At 38.7% G+C, this 6,434-nt stretch overlaps 1 pseudogene; it reads left to right on the plus strand.

Moving 5' to 3' along the window:
* The first annotated feature begins 1,777 nt into the window (after window positions 1-1,777).
* LOC111094743 lies at window positions 1,778-2,466 on the plus strand (annotated as a pseudogene).
* The last annotated feature ends 3,968 nt before the right edge of the window (window positions 2,467-6,434 follow it).

The raw sequence follows: 6,434 nt of genomic DNA on the forward strand, positions 1-6,434 counted from the left end.
TCACTATAAACCATGGTCCAAAATTGGTAAATGGCTGGAGCACTGCAGCCCTCTGGGGCATTTGGGAGAAGCCAGTTGATTAGGTGAGCTGGCTCTGGATGGAGGTGGCTGTGCCCCATTTCCTTTGGGAGAGGTGGTCCCTGGGAGCATGGTTCCAGCAGCACAGGGCCCCATATCCCAGGGCACCCAAGCTGACAGAGCTGTTGATGCTGAACTCCCCCTGGGACTGGTGGAAGTGGGGAGGGCACAGGACAGTGAAAACTCTCCTATCACTGGGCACCCCCAAGCTGTTCAGACCTGTGCACCTGCAGGACCCCAGGGAGCATCTAGGCCAGTGTAGACTGGGAGACACTGGCTAGTTACTTGCAGGGAACTCTAATCCAAAGCTGGAAACCTGGCCACTGCCATTGTTGTTTTTCCTCTTTGTTTCACCATGTGCCTGGGAGAGGTGGGGCTGCTAGGGAACAAAGGCCGCCCAGGATAAACAGCTCACACTGAGCCCAGTACCTGGCAGGGGGCAGGACATCTCCACCCAGACACAGACACCTGAAAATCAGCACATCAGACCCCTCCCCAAGAAAACCAGCTGGAATAACAAGGGAAGAGCAAGTTTTTGACCAAGCAGGGCTGGAAAGCTCCAGGACTGAGGGAAAATCGAGGGAAAACAGTATATAAAACTAAAGGGTCCCATTGTTTTCCCCTTTTTCCATTGTAACTTGTTTTTATATCAGACTAAAAATTTCCAATATTTTTTCTCTTTTCCAACATTAACTACAATATTTTATCAGCTCCTCATTTTTAAGTATTTTCCTATTTGACTTTCATATTTCTATAATTACATGTCTTAGATATATTTTTCACTTCTGGATTCCCTTCAACGTATTCAATTTAATTTGGGTAGATATATGAGATACGGGTTTTTGTTTTGTGTTTTTTGTTTGTTTTTTTCTGCCTAGTTTTGTTTTACAATGCTAGAAGTTTATACTTTCTAAAACACAACAAACATACAACCAGAACCAAGTAGAATATTGTGATGGTTCATTCTATGAGATTATATTATCTCTTTATTCCCATTCGGCCTCCCTCTTTTATCTTGTTTATGTTTTAGTGGTCAATGTTGGGGTTTCTATAAGTGTTTCTGATTTATATAAACTTGGGATTGAGCATCTTCTAACATACAGAACAAAATACACTCAGAACCGAGAGGATCACCCTCTAGGACCCCTCAGGTAGACTACAATCTCTCTCCACTACCAGTATCTCTCTCACCACAACCAGCCCCCAGCTCCCGCCTTTTTTCTTTTTTCCTCTTTACTGTATTCTTCTTCTTTTTCTTTTTTCACTTTAGTGGTCCTTTTTTTCTCTGTTCTTCTTTTTCATTTTCTGGTCTCTGCCCTCTTCACAATAATCTAGGGTGTATATTACTTTGGTAGTGATTGACATTTTTTTAAAATTTTTATTTATTTATGATAGTCACACACACACACACAGAGAGAGAGAGAGAGGCAGAGACATAGGCAGAGGGAGAAGCAGGCTCCATGCACCGGGAGCCCGACGTGGGATTCGATCCCGGGTCTCCAGGATCACGCCCTGGGCCAAAGGCAGGCGCTAAACCACTGCACCACCCAGGGATCCCGTGGTTGATATTTTTGACTCAACCCACTCATACAGCCACTGTGCATTGAACAAAATGACTAGAAGGAAGAATTCACCATAAAAGAAAGAACCTGAAATAGTATTCTCTACCCCCAAGTTACAGAGTATGGATTTCAATACAATGACTGTGCTCATCAAGCACAATACTACCATTCCTACCAAACAGACAGAAAACATTACTACCTACTCTGACAACCAGCCCGGTATGCTTATTCAGGTATATGAAGGTAAGCATGCTATGATCAAGGATAACAACCTACTTGGCAAGTTTGAACTTAGAGGCATACCTCCTGCATTCCTCAGATTGAAGTCACTTTTGATATTGATGCTAACAGTATGTCTCTACTGTGGATAAGAGCACATGGAAAGAGAACAAGATTACCATCACTAATGGCAAGGGCTGCTTGAGCAAGGAGGACATTGAGTGCATGGTCCAGGAAACTGAGAAGTACAAAGCTGCAGATGATAAGCATCAGGACAAGGTGTCTTCCAAGAATTCACTTGAGTCTTATGTATTCAACATGAAAGCAACTGTTGAAGATGAAAAAGTTCAGGGCAAAATCAATGATGAAGACAAAGATTCTTGACAAGTGCAATGAAATCAACAATTGGCTCAATAAGAACCAGACTGCAGAGAAGGAAGGATGTGAACATCAGCAGAAAGAGCTGGAGAAAGTGCAACCCCATCATTATGAAGCTATACCAGAGTGCAGGGAACATGCCAGGAGGAATGCCTGGAGGCTTCCCTGGTGGTGGAGCTCCTCCCTCTCATGGTGCTTCTCTAGGCCTACCATTGAAGAGGTTGATTAAACCAACCTGACAAGGGGTCTAGCATTGTTCCACACAACATTTGAAGGACACAAATTTACAGCAAATTCCATGGCACTTTTAAAGTAAAGTTGCTATAGAAAATATACTGGGCATTATTAATACTTGAATATGGAATATGTGCACAGAGAAAGGAAATATATATTGCACTTTATAAGCACTGTATTGTTAACTGAAAAATGCAATGTCTTAAATAAAACTGTATTTAAAATTGCCACCAAAAAATAGTCAATTCAGAAGCACAATTATAAAGCTACTGGTGGCTCTGGAAAAAAGCATAAAGGACTCTAAAGACTTTCTTACTGCATAATTGAGATTTAATCAGGCCAATATTAAAAATAGATTAAATTAGATGCAATCAAAACTGGATGTCCTAACTGCTAAGGTTAATGCAATGGAAGAGAGAGTGAGTGACATAGAAGACAAATTAATGGTAAGGAAGGAAGCTGAAGAAAAAAGAGAAAAACAATTAAGAGACCATGAGGAAAGGCTTAGGGAAATAAATGATAACCTGACAAGGAAGAATTTACATATAAATAGGGCTCCAGAAGAGGCTGAGAGGACCATAAAGTATATGTGAACAAATCATAGCTGATAATGTCCCTAATCTGGGGAAGAAAACAAACATTCATATCAAAAAGATTGAGAGGACCCCCCAAAAATCAATAAAATCCATTCAACAATGTAACATTTAATAGTGAAAATTGCAAATTCCGAAAATAAAGAGAAAATCCTTAAAGCAGTGAGAGACAAGAGATTCTTAAATTATATGGAGAGAAATACCAGATTAACAGCAGACGTTTCTACAGAGACCTGGCAGGCTAGAAAGGGCTGGCATGTTATATTCAGAGTACTAAATGAGAAGAACAAGCAGGCAAGAACACTTTATCCATCAAGGCTCTCATTCAGAATAGAAGGAGAGATAAAGAGCTTCCAGGATAGGCAGAAACTGAAAGAACATGTGACCACCAAACCACCTCTGCAAGAAATATTAAGGGGGACCCTGTAAAACAAAGATGAAGCATAAAGAAACAATCCACAAATACATGGACTGAATAGGTAATACCATGACACTAAATTCATATATTTCAGTAGTTACTCTGAACATGAATGGGCTAAATGATCCCATCAAAAGATTGAGGGTTTTGGACTGGATAAAAAAGCAAGAACCATCTCTATGCTGTCTACAAGAAACTAATTTTAGACCTGAGGACACATAGAGCATGAAAATGAAAGGTTGGAGAACCATTTGCCATTCAAATGGCCCTCAAAGGAAAGCAGGAGTAGGAATCCTCATATCAGGTAAATTAAAGTTTATGCCAAAGACTGTAGTAAACAATGATGAGGGACACTATATCATACTTAAAGGATCTATCCGACAAGAGAAGTTAACAATCATGAATATTTATGCCCCTAATGTGGGAGCTGCCCAATATATCAATTAATTAATAATGACAGTAAAGAGATACTTAGATAATAATACACTAATACTGGGAGACTTCAACACGGCAGTTTCTGCGAATGACAGATTTTCTAAGCACAACATCACCAAAGAAACAAGGGCATTAAATGATACCCTGGACCAAACAAATTTCACAGATATATATAGAACGTTCCATCCATACAAAACTGAATACATATTATTCTCAAGTGGACATGGAACTTTCTCCAGAATAGACTACACAGCGGGTCACAAATCAAGTCTCAACTGATACCAAAAGATTGGAACCGTCCCTTGCATATTTTCAGACCACAATGCTTTGAAACTAAAAGTCAATCACAAGAAGAAATTTGGAAGAAACTCAAACGCATGGAGGTTAAAGAGCATCCTGCTAAAGGATGAATGGTTCAACGATGAAATTATAAAAGAATTAAAAAATATTCATGAAAACTAATGAAAATGAAGATACAGCCACTCAAAAATCTTTGGGATACAGCAAAAGCATTCCTAAGAGGGAAATACATCACAATACAAGCATCCTTCAAAAAATTGGAAAAAACTCAAATACACAAGCTAACCTTGCTCCTAAAGGAATTAGAAAAAGAAAAAAAAAAACAAATAAAGCCTACACCACGAAGAAAAAGAAAGTTAATAAAGATTTGAGCAGAACTCAATGAAAGAGAGACCAGAAGAACGGTAAAACAGATCAACAAAACCAGGGGTTGGTTCTCTGAAAAAATTAAAAAGATAAACCACTAGCCACCCTTATTAAAAATAAGAAAAACTCAAAAAATGTTTGAAAAGACTCAAATTAATAAAATCATAAATGAAAGAGGAAAGATCACAACCAATACCAAGGAAATACATTTGATTTTATAAACGTACTCTGAGCAGCTATACACCAATAAATAAGGCAATCTAGAAGAAATGGATGCATTTCTGGAAAGACACAAATTACCAAAACTAGAACAGGAAGAAATAGAAAACCTGAACAGTCCAATAATGAGGGAGGAAATTGAAGCAGTCATCAAAAATCTCCCAAGACAAAAGTCCAGGGCCAGATGGCTTCCCAGGAGAATTCTAAGTCCAGGGACAGATGGCTTCCCAGGAGAATTCTATCAAACATTTAAAGAAGAAGCAGTACCTATTTTACTAAAGCTGTTCAAAAGATAGAAAGGGACGGAATTCTTCCAAACTTGTTTTATGAGGCCAGAATCATCTTAATTCCAAAACCAAAGACTCCATCAAAAAGGAGAATTATAGATCAATATCCCTGATGAACTCAGGTGCAAAAATACTCAACAAGATACTAGCCAATGGGATCCAACAGTATATTAAGAATTCACCATGAGCAAGTAGGATTTATCCCCAGGATGCAAGGCTGGCTAAACACTCATAAAGAAATCAGTGTGATAGATTATATCAAAATACAAAAAACAAGAAACATATGATCTTCTCAAAAGATGCAGAGTAAATATTTGACAAAATACAGCATCCTCTTCTGATCAAAACTCTTCAGAGTGTAGGGATACAGGGAAGATTCCTCAGTATCTTTAAAGCCATCTATGAAAAGCCCATAGCAAATATCATTCTATTTTTTAAGATTTCATTTATTTATTCATGATATATAGATATATCATGTATATCATGTATAGCTGCTCGGAGTACGTTTATAAAATCAAATGTATTTCCTTGGTATTGGTTCTGATCATTCCTCTTTCATTCATGATTTTAATAATTTGAGTCTTTTCAAAAAATTTTTGAGTCTTTTATTATTTTTAATAAGGGTGGCTAGAGAGAATGAGAGAGAGAGAGAGAGAGAGAGAGAGGCAGAGACACAGGCAGAGGGAGAAGCAGGCTTCACGCAGGGAGCCTGATGTGGGACTCGATCCCAGGACCCCAGGATCACGCCCTGAGCCAAAGGCAGACACTCAACCACTGAGCCACCAAGGTGTCCCAACAAATATCATTCTCAGTGGGGAAACACTGAGAGCCCTAAGTTCAGGAACATGACAGGGATATCCACTGTCACCACTGCTATTCAACATAGTACTAGAAATCGTAGCCTCAGCAATCAGACAACAAAAAGAAACAAAAAGCATTGAAAGCCGCAAAGTACAAGTCAAACTCTCCTTTGCAGATGACATGATACTGTACATAGAAAACCCAAAAAACTCCAACCCAAGATTGCTAGAATTCATACAGCAATTCTACAATGTGGTAGGATACAAAATCAATTCCCAGAAATCAGTGGCATTTTTATACACTAACAATGAAACTGAAGAAACACAAATTAAGGAATCAATCCGATTTACAATTGCACCCAAATGCATAAGATATCTAGGAATAAACCTAACCAAAGAGGTAAAGGATCTATACCCTAAAAACTATGGTACACCTCTGAAAGTAATTGAGGAAGACACAAAGATATGGGAAAATATTCCATGCTCATGAATTGGAGGAATTATTATTGTGAAAACGTCTATGCTACCCAGGGCAATTGACACAT

Source organism: Canis lupus, chromosome X (genome assembly GCF_011100685.1).
Source record: "Canis lupus familiaris isolate Mischka breed German Shepherd chromosome X, alternate assembly UU_Cfam_GSD_1.0, whole genome shotgun sequence".
In the NCBI taxonomy this organism is placed as follows: Eukaryota; Metazoa; Chordata; class Mammalia; order Carnivora; family Canidae; genus Canis; species Canis lupus.